Source organism: Capra hircus, chromosome 6, assembly GCF_001704415.2.
Source record: "Capra hircus breed San Clemente chromosome 6, ASM170441v1, whole genome shotgun sequence".
NCBI classification, from domain to species: Eukaryota; Metazoa; Chordata; class Mammalia; order Artiodactyla; family Bovidae; genus Capra; species Capra hircus.
In genome coordinates, this window is record NC_030813.1 from 86,962,675 (window position 1) to 86,976,878 (window position 14,204).

The window sequence follows — 14,204 nt, forward strand, 5'->3', positions numbered from 1 at the left end:
TGCTTCTTCAAGACCAGGGATGTTTGAACCACCTATTCAAAAACTTTCATCCTCATTCTTGCTGGGGACATCACGCAGACACGAGGTTTCATCACCTGCTGCCACTAGATGGTGCCTGTCATTGACACAAAGGTTCTTCTTCCCATCTTTGTTTCCTTTAGGTGCCTATAAGGACCTTGGATGATATCAAAGAAACTTGATTGATAAGCTAAAATAGTGGTTTAGTATCCTAGAAGGTCATTTAGCAGAGAGAGTTATTTATTAAACAAATAAATCATTATCAGTAAAGATTACTTATACTGTTTTTCTAATTCCATTCATTTTTTCTGTTCATTTTTCTTGTCACCAAACTGTGTGAACACCAATATGAAATGAACAAATAAAGCTTTCTTTGGGCTCATGAGAATCAAGGGACATAGCACGTTTTAGGATTGGTGAAATTCATTGTCCTAGCTCTGAACTGGAGAAGGAAATGGCAACCCACTCTGGTACTCTTGACTAGAAAATTCCTTGAATGGAGGAGCCTAGCGGGCTACAGTCCATGGGGTCGCAAAGAGTCGGACAACTGAGCCACTTCACTTTCACTTTTTTCAGCTCTGAATAGCAATAGCAAAGGTGACCACACGGCAGAGATAACGAGAAAAGTTAATCAATGACCTTTCAAAAGAAAAACACATGCATCTCAATTACTGGACAATAGTCAATAGGAAAGGAAATGGAACCTGCGCTTTTAATTGTGGGATAGCAAACATCAAATAATGAGAATGATAACAGGTTGCTGGCTTTTTGCCAAAGACAACTCTTTTTCTCATTAATATCAGGGACACACAACCCCTCACCCCATAGTGCTCTAATTCTCTCTCTGCATCCCACCCCACTCTCCAACTTTATACTCCTTTCAGGGTAAAATTTTGTTCATCTTGATAGAAAAATGCCTTTAAGGGTTACTTTTTTGGTTTGTGTAAAGGCCAGTTTGATGGATTTTGCAGCAGAATATTGGAAAACGTAAGTTTCTTGGACTTTTCCTTTCCCAAACAGTCACTAACACTGACCATTCATGGCTGGTTCACGATGATAATGAGAAATTGCCAGCTATGTTGAAATACATAATCCACAGTGTGAAAAAACTGCTGAACAGCAATGGCAAATTCTTAATACAAAAGTGGCTTCTCTTTTCCCGTGAGCTTACTTTGGGGTTGCTGATTCTTGCTAACTATGTGCTCAGGGACTGAAAGTTAATTTTAACATTAGTCTAAAAACAAAGTATAGTTATGTAGGCAAAATCTTTACATTAAAAAAAAAAACAACTTGAATTTCCCACGTTATTGCAGTGGGTCATGTAAACTGTGTGAGCATTGAGGTAACAACAGCCAGACACACGACATTAATGCATTTCAATTTTAGACATTAGATAGTTTCTGGTCATCCCAGAGTCTCCTGAGCACTAACCAAGGATTTTAAACACACTAGGTTATTTTTTTTTAAAAGGTGCAAGTATATACCTGTTTTGCCAGCATTGGTGAGGTACAGTAAATAATATGTCTATTCCAGTTTTAAATACTAGAAAGAAGACTTTTGTCTCCAACTTATTTTCCTCCAGATTTTTTTTTTCCCCACTAGGGGTCTTATTTAATTATAGGTTAGTACTGAAGAAAGGGCTTCCCTTGTGGCTCAGCTGGTAAAGAATCCGCCCGCAATGCGGGACACCTGGGTTCGATTCCCAGGTTGGGAAGAGCCCCTGGAGAAGAGACGGCTACCCACTCCAGTATTCTGGGCTGGAGAATTCCATGGACTGTATAGTCCATGGGGTCGCTAAGAGTCAGACACCACTGGGCGACTTTTACTTGCTATTGAAGAAAGAATTTGGAAACAAATCTTTGGTGGAGGTAGTCAGCATGTGACATTATTTCTCTAGGGTTTTAGGTGTTCTAGTGGTTACCCTCAGAGATGCAGTTTGGTCAGTGACTTCCACATGTATATTAAATATATAATATGTATTAATAGGAAATGCACATGGGCTTATATCATATACTGTGTGGTTCAAATCCATTAAGTGGCTCCTCTCTAGCAGTATTCGGAACATTAGACGGTGTCAGTGCCGACAGTCTGTTCATATATTTATGGTCTACTTAACTGATCAAAATGGGGCTGGGTCATTGATATATTATTAGTAGTATTATTTGCTTGGCAAAGAGGACTTAAACTTCTATTAGCCTTAGAAACAGAGTAAATACAATAATCCATTTATATCCTCAAGAAACTCCCTTGGATGACTAAAGATGCTTCCCAAACTGGTTGAGGAAGACAGAAGTCATCAGTGACCAGCGAAGGACAAGGCTGAGAGCAGCGCTCTCCCCAGACATCCTGTGCTAGAGGTGAACGACAACTTCACACAGTGAGCTGGCAGCGCGCTCTCTACCTGTTTCCCTCCACTTTTATAAAAGTAGCTTCAAGAGTGATCTGTCCCAGTCACTTCAGTTCTGCAAGAGAGAGCAAGCTCTCCCTGGCGAGGAACTCTTGTAAACCGGACAAAAAGCTGGGACTTAACAGCCGGCTCAGGGCACAAGAGAGAAACAGAGAGACAGACAGAGTCAGAGAGAGAGAGAGAGAGAGAGAGAGAGAGAGAGAGAGAGAGAGAGAGAGAGAGAGAGAGAGACAGAGAGAGAGAGAGAGAGACAGAGAGAGAGAGAGAGAGAGACAGAGGGAATCCAGGGAAGCGGAGGCGGCGGGTCAGGAGCCGGGTCTTCGGTCAGTTCCAGCCGGACGCGGCGCCCAGAGCCCGGGCCCCCGGGGGCGGTGCGGCCCGAGGCCCCTCCCCGCCGCCGCGATGCCCGGGCTGGTGACGCCGAGCGGCGGCCGGGAGCGGTGGGGGCCGGGCGGGCGGGCGCGAGCGAGGGCAGGGCCGGGGGGCCGGCCGAGGCCAGTCGCGGCTTTAAATATGGATCGCGGGCTCGCGCTCGTGGCACAGCCTCCGCCACCGCCGCCCTCCCGATCCACCCCCCTCCCCGGGCTCGCTCCCGAGGGGCGTCCGGGCCGGGCGCCGCCGCTGCAGTGGTAGTTACCGGCAGGAACCTCGGCGATCCCCATAAATATGCAGGAGCTGCAGAAGGCAAAGTAGAGTAGACGCCCCGCGCTCTCACACACTCACCCGCCACGCACCACGCGGGCCGTGTAGACATCTGCCCCCGCGCTCGCTCTCTCCCCTCTTTCAGGGTCCAGTCCCGCCGGCTCCCGAGACCCTCCCGCCCCCGCGCCCTCGCCCCGTCCTCGCCTCCCTCCGCCCCGGAGCGCGCACCCACCCGGACGGCTAAGTTGTGACTACTTGGGCGGGGGTGTCTCGAGCCCCGCGCCTCGCGCCGACAACTTCCCGCGGTTCGGCCCCGCCGCGCCCCGGGCCCGCGCCTCCCGGGATCCCGCGGGCTCCCGGCTTCCAGCCCCGGCGGCGCGCGGGGCAGCGCTTCGGAGGCGGCGGCAGCAGCGGCGGTGGCAGCGAAGGCGGCGGCGGCAGCGGTTGCTGCAGCCCCACACTCAACCGCCAAACTGGACGAGCGACGGAAGCCGGACCCCAGGAGGTGAGCACCCGGCTGGGGCCGGGGAAGGAGGGTCAGCTCGGGGCAGGTCCTGGGGGGGGGCGCGGGCGGCCTGGGCGCGCGCGGGGAGCGAGAGAGAGAGAGAGAGGTCAGTTGCGGGCCGGGCATCTTCGGGGGCTGGGCGCCCGGCGGAGTGTGGAAGCAGATACCGCAGAAAAGTACTTTTTTCTTCTTAGCGTTAGAGGGGGACGTTGGATGATCCTGCTGCACCCGCATGGTCAAGCCCTCCCCCTTCCCCGACACCCCTCCGCGGCGCTCACCTGGCGTGCCTGCCCGGACTGTGGGGCCACTGTATCCCGGGGGCTGGGCTCCGGCGCAGGACACGTGTGTTCCTGCCTGGGTGAGCTTTGGTGGCCCCAGCGTGGACGGCACCTGCCAGAGAGGGAGACATTCCCAAACACGCTCGTGGGGGAGGCCGGGGGATGGGGGCAGGGGACTTTCGGTGCCACCGGGACTTCACTGCCAGCCCGGAGACCGATCATTCACATCTCTCCCTGGCACGCCGAAAGCGGGGGTGAGTCAGGCAGATTCTCTGCAAGTGGCACACACATACACTTTAAACTGGAATTTCTCTTGGCCGGCGACAGTGAAGCTCTTCCTCAGGTACTGGGCACATGTGCGTCTTGGCAAGAGGAGGTGATTTCTTCTTTCTTAAGTGCATTTTACCCAGGCTTTGCCAGTCCGCTAATAAGAGTCGCCAAAGGAAGGTAGCAGTTGGGAGCTACATCAGCAAACTGCAGCAAGCCCCGCAAGGAGGGAAGTTAATTAAAGAACAAAAGAATCGCAGCAGCAAAAAAAACCGAACTTGACACTAAAGATGGAGAAGGAAGCCATTCTACCTCTGTTCTACCATCGTAAACCATTTTTCAGAAGAGTTCCTTGTAAAACTTCTGTTTGTTTTTTTTTTCCCCACCCCTCACTCCTCAAGGCCTTACCTTCACAACGTAAATGGCCCTCAGCGAGGTCTTTCCAGACTTGACAATGAAGAGCATTTAACAGTTTTGGTTTATGTTCCTCATTTGTTTTCCCATTTCACTTCAGTGCTGGAGAAAGTTGTGGCTAATGGGAAATCGTGAACACTGGGCTGTGCCAAACACACATTGTCTCAAATCCTGGAAAGGTTCCTTTTCTGAGAGACACTGCCTTGTACCATATTTCCCCTTTTCCTTGTATCTGGGACTTGAAGTTTGAATATTACCTGAATTAAATTTAAGCATACTTTGCCCATTAGGGCTTATTTTTTCATGTTGATTTGTATAGATTGTTCACAGCAATGAGAGCAGTATCCAGTAGCTTCTTATGGCCAACATAATGTCTTTTGAAAGGTTTCTAGCTTAAGAACTCTCTTCCTTGTATCTATCACATTAGCATTTAAGTGATTTTCATGGTCATAATGGCACTTAGATTAAGGTTATTGATATAGCTTCAGTCAAAGGAAAATGTCTGCTTCTTTTTTTATAGCTTTAACAACTGAGAAAAAACTTTTACTTTCATTTTAAAGTTAAACATAGTGATAGGATTCTGTTCTCTTGCTATTACATCTTGAAATTCAGTAGCTTTTACTTTATCTCAGCGTCTCTGGTAAGATGACAAAAACCTGCTGCATATATGGGTAGAGAGAGGAAAGTAGTACTCTTATGAACTCGTGAGGCATAGCGCATTTATCAGGGTGTGAGGGTGGAAGGGATAAGATGGGATAGTTTGATAGTTCTAGGCATGTCCACCTTTGTGAAAACAGAAAACAGACAGCTTATAGAAGGTGTCTTCAAAATGAGATTTGGAGTATCATTTAATGGTTCGGGGTCATTCTGTACCCTTAGTAACATATATAAGGCACGCCAGCCAATGAAATATCCAGAATGTACTGTTTATGGTGGTGTATCTCTTTTAGTTCATTTTGTTAACATAAAGGACTTTAAATGTATGAATGTTTTGTTATTATTTTCATGTTTTAAAGGATTAGAATATATTTAGGGTTTACAACCATGTGTGAAAGCACTACAGTGAAATACTCCAGGGAATTTTTTCTCATATTTAGAGAAAAAATGTGATAGAAATGGGTAACCTTTGGGACAAATTCCAGCACACTCTGCTGGTAATTTCATTTTTCACTGAACTCTGGCAAGTATAATTTTCAGGTTCTGATCCCTCGTTCTGATAACAAGATTGATCGTCTGGCCATGGCTTACATCTTAAAGAAAACACAACACTTAAGGAAAGGAAATACACATTAGTTGGTGAATCATGTAGATAATCAGGTTTCTCTGCCTGCCTCTGAGGGCGCTGCAGTCCGCGAGGACTAGTGTTGTTAGTCCTGTGAGAATTCACTGCTACTTAAGTGTGCCAATACACATCATCTGCTTGTTTCCTGGAGCGTTTTTTGTGTTCGTTTTTAATGTGAATGAAAGCCGAGACTGGAGTTGATAGGTATGAAGATTGGAAGTGGAAAGAACAAACTCAGAAGAGAAAAATGTAGTAATGATGAAAGTTTTAAGGGGTTTTTCCTTTATATAGCTGAATGAAAAGAATCAGGGTACATGATTTGATGGGACAGAGGAAGCTGTGAGCGGAACACATATCTAGGTTCTCACTGTGGCTGCAGTTTCTGAGGCCAACCTGTGAATTATGAAATTTAACTGTGTTGGGGAGGGCCATTTAGCAAAACACAGAGTTTAGGAACATCCAGAAAGTTCGTAAGACTTTACGAAACTAGATCTTGCTACTTTCAGTCAGGGATTTTTCGCATAATGTAGGAATTTGAAAGAAGGGAAAGAATAATGTTTCATTCATACAAGATCAGGGCTAAGTTGTATTTCACATACATGTTTGCCTTTCTCCCAATAGCTAAGAGTTTGATTTATGTCACAAATAGAAAATATGCTGCTGTCCTTCTAACATTAATGTGATATTTTATATCCCCTGTAGTGCACACTGTTAGCTATTTTTCCAGCAGTGAAGATGGATTTTTCTAACCCACCATTTTACTCAGGTCTTTTGTCCGAAGCACATTACACAGCACACAGGCACACGCACAGGTGCACGAGGACTCCTCATTTGTAGAGGTGGCCGATTTTATTTTACCTGAAGCTGTATTTATGACTGTCATAATGATTTTGTGGCAATGACTTTTATTGCATTTTTCTAGTCTCTGCAGTGGAATGGCATTTCCAACAGGGCATCAAAAGGACAGCCAGCTATGAAATATGATGGATTTATTTACCTGCTGTGACAAAGAAGAGAGAAAACTTTTTCTTCCAATCTTCTTCATGATGTTCATAATTTCACCCTCAATGATATGGTCTTATTTGCCTTTGGATTAAGTTATGTGTTCGAAAAAATGGAGATAGACCTCATCATGGTGAAACCCTGTACATCTATAGTTGTTTCTAGAAGCCAAAGCATCATCTTTTTATGCAAATTAAGTAGATGTAAGGGATTATCATGCTTGTTTAAAAGATGAGGAAGCCAAGGCACAGGGAACTTTGTATGCTTTTCTTAAACTAAGCGGAAAATTATTGGTTGAGGTGGGAATGAATATTTCATCTTTGAACTACTGATAGCTATTTCTGAAATGACTGTCCTCAAATGAGTGTTGTTTTAGTCACAGTTTTTAACATACTAAAGCAGATAAATGTTGATCCTGATGTAAGGTGAGAGTTCCTGTTCTTTGTTTATCATTCTGTGTAGTGGATGCACACACCCGGCTCGTCTTTATTTCAGGACCTGCAGTGCCCATGGGTGACTGTTTTCAGTTTGTGTGCCCCAGTTCTAGCTCTGGTCTTGAGAGCTAACTTTTATTTTTCATGGAGAATGAGTACAGAAAGAAGTTACATAAATTAAGATGTAAAAGGATTTTACAAGTAGTATTTCAGGATTTTTTTTTTTTTTTTACATTGTGGATTACTGTGTAGAAAGAGACTTTGTCTGTTGCACTTGAGTTTCTGTTTTGGAAACCTTAAAGATTTAAATAAAACTTGCAGTATACTTTTTGGGAGGATTTAAAAAATCAAAGTTAATAAAAATACAAAATGAGAAAGGAATATATTCTTTGAAACTGATAGGATGTTCTGTGAATGACACAGTTAGCAAAGCTGTTCATAATGTCCTGGATAAGAAGTTAGCAGTTCTTTTCTTTTTTATAAATATATTCACTAGTGATATTCTCTTATACTATTTGCAAGTAAGTAAACTCCTGGGATCTGGAATTTTATGTTGGTTGATTGTAGATTTAGCCTAGAGACCTAGTATTCATGGGTAGAGCCCAGTGGAAAAATGAAAGTGTTAGTAGCTCAATCATGTCTGCCTCTTTGCGACCCCATGGACTGTAGCCCACCAGGCTCCTCTGTCCACGGAGTTCTCCAGGCCAGAATACTGGAGTGGGTGGCCATTCCCTTCTGCAGGCGATCTTCCTGACCCAGGGATCAACCTGGGGTTTCCTGGGTGGTTGTTGTTCTGTCGTTCAGTTGTGTCTGGCTATTTGTGACCCCGTGGACTAAAGCACTGCAGGTTTCCCCGTCCTTCACCATCTCCCGGACCTTGCTCAAACTCATGTGCATTGAGTCAGTGATGTCATCCAACCATCTTGTCCTCTGTCATCCCCTTCTCCTCCTGCTAGGTTACAGACTGATTCTTTACTAGACATTTGAGCCACCAGGAAAGCTGTAGAACCCAGGAACATCTCCATATTTCAGTAACTCCTGCATCTGGCATATTCATCAGCAAAACAGCCTCTAAGCAGGTGAAACAGAGGTTAAAAAGAAAGACCTACATTAAAGAGGATTCACTTTACTCATAGGAGATCCTCACATGAGTGGCTGTTCACATGCAGTGTGGCTGATTATAACATTTCTAGCCCTGTGGTAAACAGTAAACTACAGATTGGAAGATAGAAATGGCCTGGTACTGGCAGCTGCATGGATAACACTGAAAAGTCCCCGAGAACAGCTTGGTAGTCAAGGAAGAGATCGACTAAGAGCTAAGAGACGTGAGAATGAAAAGAAGCTTGGTGGTTGAGGACTCTTTCCACCGTCCTGATAACATCACTTCATACGTTTCCTTCCCCCTCCTCCCTCTCTGCTTTCTTTCTTTCTTTCCTCCTACTCTTCTTCCTGTCTGTTTGTTTTTATGGAAATAAAACGTGTATAGAAAACTATGTTGTTGTTTAGTTGTTAAGTCGTGTCCAACTCTTTGCAACCTGCCAGGCTCCTCTGTCTGTGGGATTCTCCAGGCAAGAATACTGGAGTGGGTTGCCATTCCTTTCTCCAGGGGATCTTCCTGACTCGGAGATTAAACCTGCGTCTATTGCGTTGACAAGCAGATTCTTTACTAGGGAAAAGTATGGTATAGAAAAGTATGCATGTCGTTAAATGATACAGAATGGGAAAGACTAGATATCTCTTCAAGAAAATTAGAGATACCAAGGGAACATTTCATGCAAAGATGGGCTCGATAAAGGACAGAAATGGTATGGACCTAACAGAAGCAGAAGATATTACGAAGAGGTGGCAAGAATACACAGAAGAACTGTACAAAAAAGATCTTCATGACCCAGATAATCCTGATGATGTGATCAGTCATCTAGAGCCAGACATCCTGGAATGTGAAGTCAAGTGGGCCTTAGAAAGCATCACTACGAACAAGCTAGTGGAGGTGATGGAATTTCAGTTGAACTATTTCAAATCCTGAAAGATGATGCTGTGAAAGTGCTACACTCAATATGCCAGCAAATTTGGAAAACTCAGCAGTGGCCACAGGACTGGAAAAGGTCAGTTTTCATTCCAATTCCAAAGAAAGACAATGCCAGAGAATGCTCAAACTACCACACAGTTGCACTCATCTCACATGCTAGTAAAGTAATGTTCAAAATTCTCCAAGCCACGCTTCAGCAATACGTGAACTGTGAACTTCCTGATGTTCAAGCTGGTTTTAGAAAAGGCAGAGGAACCAGAGATCAACTTGCCAACATCCGCTGGATCATGGAAAAAGCAAGAGAGTTCCAGAAAAACATCTATTTCTGTTTTATTGACTATGCCAAAGCCTTTGACTGTGTGGATCACAATAAACTGTGGAAAATTCTGAAAGAGATGGGAATGCCAGACCACCTGACTTGCCTCTTGAGAAACCTATATGCAGGTCAGGAAGCAACAGTTAGAACTGGACATGGAACAACAGACTGGTTCCAAATAGGAAAAGGAGTACGTCAAGGCTGTATATTGTCACCCTGCTTATTTAACTTCTATGCAGAGTACATCATGAGAAACGCTGGGCTGGAAGAAACACAAGCTGGAATCAAGATTGCTGGGAGAAATATATATCAATAACCTCAGATATGCAGATGACACCACCCTTATGGCAGAAAGTGAAGAGGAGCTAAAAAGCCTCTTGATGAAAGTGAAAGAAGAGAGTGAAAAAGTTGGCTTAAAGCTTTACATTCAGAAAACGAAGATCATGGCATCTGGTCCCATCACTTCATGGGAAATAGATGGGGAAACAGTGGAAACAGTGTCAGACTTTATTTTGGGGGGCTCCAGAATCACTGCAGATGATGATTGCAGTCATGAAACTGAAAGACGCTTACGTTATGACCAACCTAGATAGCATATTCAAAAGCAGAGACATTACTTTGCCGACTAAGGTCCATCTAGTCAAGGCTATGGTTTTTCCTGTGGTCATGTATGGATGTGAGAGTTAGACTGTGAAGAAGGTAGAGTGCCAAAGAATTGATGCTTTTGAACTGTGGTGTTGGAGAAGACTCTTGAGAGTCCCTTGGACTGCAAGGAGATCCAACCAGTCCGTTCTGAAGGAGATCAACCCTGGGATCTCTTTGGAAGGAATGATGCTAAAGCTGAAACTCCAGTACTTTGGCCACCTCATGCGAAAAGTTGACTCATTGGAAAAGACTCTGATGCTGGGAGGGATTGGGGGCAGGAGGAGAAGGGGACGACCGAGGATGAGATGGCTGGATGGCATCACTGACTCGATGGACGTGAGTCTGAGTGAACTCCGGGAGTTGGTGATGGACAGGGAGGCCTGGCGTGCTGCGATTCATGGGATCACAAAGAGTCGGATACAACTGAGCAACTGAAGTGAACTGAAACAGTTCAGTGATTTACCTAAGTGAATAGCCCCTGGGCATCAGCACCAAAGGCCAAGACATAGACCATTGTCAGTAGCCAGAAGCCCCACTCTCCTCCCCGCCAAGGGTAGCTTCTGTCCTGAAGTCCCTTCTGGACTGCAGGTTACTTTTACCTGTTACTGAACTTTCTACCAGAATACATGTTCTGTATCCTTTTGCTTCACTTCTTTTGCTCAGTGTTATGTGTATGAGGTTCGTTCTTGTTTTGCGATTTGCAACAGTTTGTCTTTTCTCATTTTACTGTTGTGTTTCATTTTATGAAAAGGCCACATTTATTTATCCATTTCACTCCTGATGGACATTTGAGTTTTTTTCCCCCAGTTTTTGGTTATTATGAAAAGCCGTGCTCTGAGCATTCTTACATATGTCTTTTAGTACGGATAGGAATTTGGGATGTGTGTTATGAGTTGAATTGTTGAGCCAGTCTTAGTAGATAGTGATATCAGTATCTAATGAGAGTTTTGGCGGCCCCATATCCTTAAAAACAGCTATTGTTATCTCTCTGTTTAATTTTACCCATGCTAGTGGGTATGTAGTGGTATCACTTTAATTTGCATTTCCTGGAGTACCTTTTATACTTTTTAATATATTTATTGGCTTTGTTTTTCTTCTGTGAAGTTCTAGTTCAAGGTTTTGACTTAGGAGTTTCTGTCCAGTATATTATTCCAAGTAAGAAACATTTTAGGACTTGGGGAATAAACCTACCTTATTTGTCTAGAAAGCTCAGCTAACCAGGCAGACTCATTTCACCAGTGTTTTTATATAATAATAAATGGGTGAAAAGATTAGAGCAGTTTTTTTTAAGTAAAAATGAGTTTATTCAGAGAGAGATACATTCCATAGGCAGCGTGTGGCCATCTCAGAAGATGAGAGGGGCTCCAGAGCCCAGGAGGTATGGGGTTGTTGGTTTTTATGGGCTGGGTAATTTTATCAGCTAACAAGTGGGAGGAGATTCCATCTGTTTTGGGGAATGGGCGGGGATTTCCAGGAATTGGGCCACAGCCCACATTTTGGCCCTTTATGGACTATCATGGCCCCTGTGAGTGTGCCCTTTAGCATGTGCTAATGTATTAGATGAGCATATACCTAGCATGTCTCTGGGGAAGTAGAACCTTGCAACATCTTGGGCCTAGTTGGTTCTGAACAGTTTTTTGTAGTATCTTGTTTGATTAGAAATATTCGAACTTGTACACACCCTAGTCTGGATCTGTAAAACTTTTTCCTTAAAAGCTTTAACAGTTCAAAACCGTACAGAATATATCCTCTGTGGCCACCATGAAAGCAGAGCATCTCGTAATGTGGTACTGCCCAGCGACTGATGGAAATGTACATTTGGAAGGTATGAGCTGGAGACCCAGCTCTATTACTTATAAGTTACTTGATTTGGAGAATTTAGAAAATCATCGAGATCTCTTATTTTTTCGTTATTATTAAAATGGCTGTAAAACCGAATTCATTAGAGCTATTATGGAAGACAATGGAGGTGTTATTTATAAAGCTTTCTTCAAAACTGTAAATGGCCAAACATATTTTAGTTATTTCATTATTGTTGTGTTCTAAGCATACCTTACTCTTGAATTGTGCCACCAATGAGAACAGTTCCTGACACAGTAATAGATGCTTGTTTGCTGAATGAATGAACTACGCACTTAAGCAGTCGTTTTGAGCTGTTGACTCTGCATGCTTCACGCTGTGCTTTTACATTTTTTTTTTCCTCTAGGACTTTTACTTTTTATTGCTAAAGCTGAGCAGGGAATAGGGTTTATTAAACATCAGCTTGAAAAAGTGAGTCTAATAGCCAGCAGTTTGAGATCACCCGTTTCACTGTATAGCTCATATCAAATTTATGCCCCCAAGTAACATACACAGGACTGGGAAAACCCTCGAAAATGATTAAAGTGCTCTTCACCCTATGGGTGAGCCCTCAGAGCTTACACACTGAATATTTTTTGCTTCTATAATTAGAACGCTGGCCAACAATTTTCAAATTTAAAATCTTGTCGTGGGTTTTCCACTGCTGATACCCTGGTAACCATGTTTCGTGAAAAATTGAATATTTAAAGATGAACAATCTGATGACTGGAGCTTGTAGAGAGCCCCTTCTGCTTAGTATGGATAAGATCATTCTCAGATATGTTAATTATAATGTCAGAAGCAAACTTGCAGCATATACTTTATAAACTCTTGTGTAAAGCAATGATTCCTAATCCTTTGAAAGGTCTGACTCTCAACTATTGGTTTGACTTTCTGACCCTCTTTTTTTCTTCATCTGAAAAGGAGTTTAATGCCTATTTTTATATTTAAATGAAATAGAACGAGAATTTGCATGACCTTTATTTTGGAGAATTACATGATAAACAATAGAAGGTATCCCTTTGTAAAACCAGACTTGCAGCAGAAGGAACTTGGAATTTGATGTGTAAATCTAGTTAGATTTTCTTACCCAAAGGCTAAATTTTCTTTTTTCTCATATTTGAGTCTTTTCCTTTTCTTTTGAAAGCTGGTGGTGGTAGTGTTGGCTGGTTGGCTTTTGTCATTTAAGTAAAACTGTTTTGTGATTCTCAGAGTACTGAGTATGTAACACATATTGCTTCAGAATAACACAAGTTAGTCTATATTTTATGAGGACGTTTACATTTTAGGTAGCATCCCTCATATGTGCTTGACCTGAATGTGGCTGCTTTAGGGTGATTTACTGGAAAAATGGAATCATCTGGAATAACAAGACAGCTTTTGTTTTCTTGTTACAGACATAATGCTATGGAAAATTGAAATAAATACAAGGGGTAATTATGGTCTGCCTTGTTAAACTACTATTTTACAAATAGTGAATTTCAGAAAGCCTCATCCTCTGTTCTGGGTGATTTCATTCCTGTAAGAAGTTAAAGTGGGTCTTTTAAAAACAAAAAGCACCCAGGCATGTCTGGTTATTGCTGTGTTAAATGCTAGATGCAAGGTTCCTCTCTTTTGTGTCTACTCAGCACTTGTGACTTTTAAAAGACATTGACGCTGTGGATTTAGGGAAGAGCAACTATTTAAAGAGCAGGATCATGACAATGATAATATCTAAACTGATGTCCCATGAGAGTGAAGTGAGATTAGCTCTTCCATTTCTCCTGCTCTTCAGCATGGAAATATGTTGTCTCTAATGGTCTGATGGGGAGATTCTTTTTTTTTTTTTTCAATTTTTTTGACATGTACACACTGCTATATTTACTTATTTATTATATATTCTAAAAATTTATTTTTGGCTTTGGTGGGTCTTTGTTGCAGCACGCAAGCTTTCTCTAGTTGCAGAGGGAGGGAGCTACCCTCTAGTTGCAGTGCTTATGTTTCTCGTTGCGGTGGCTTCTCTTGCTATGGGAGCACAGACTCTAGGTGTATGCGCTTCAGTAGTGGCAACTTGCAGGCTCTAGGGCGCAGGGGGCTTCTGTAGTTGTAGCATCATTTTCGTGGCTTGCAGGCTCTAGAGTGTGCAG

General features: G+C 43.2%; 1 protein-coding gene across 1 annotated transcript in view; it reads left to right on the forward strand.

The window, feature by feature from the left end:
• The window catches only part of SLC4A4 (solute carrier family 4 member 4), a 369,377-nt gene continuing 358,630 nt past the window's right edge, over positions 3,458-14,204 (forward strand). Inside the window, exon 1 of the mRNA XM_018049558.1 lies at positions 3,458-3,572. The gene's annotated coding sequence lies outside the window, so the exon portion shown is untranslated. The remainder of the gene's footprint in view (positions 3,573-14,204) is intronic.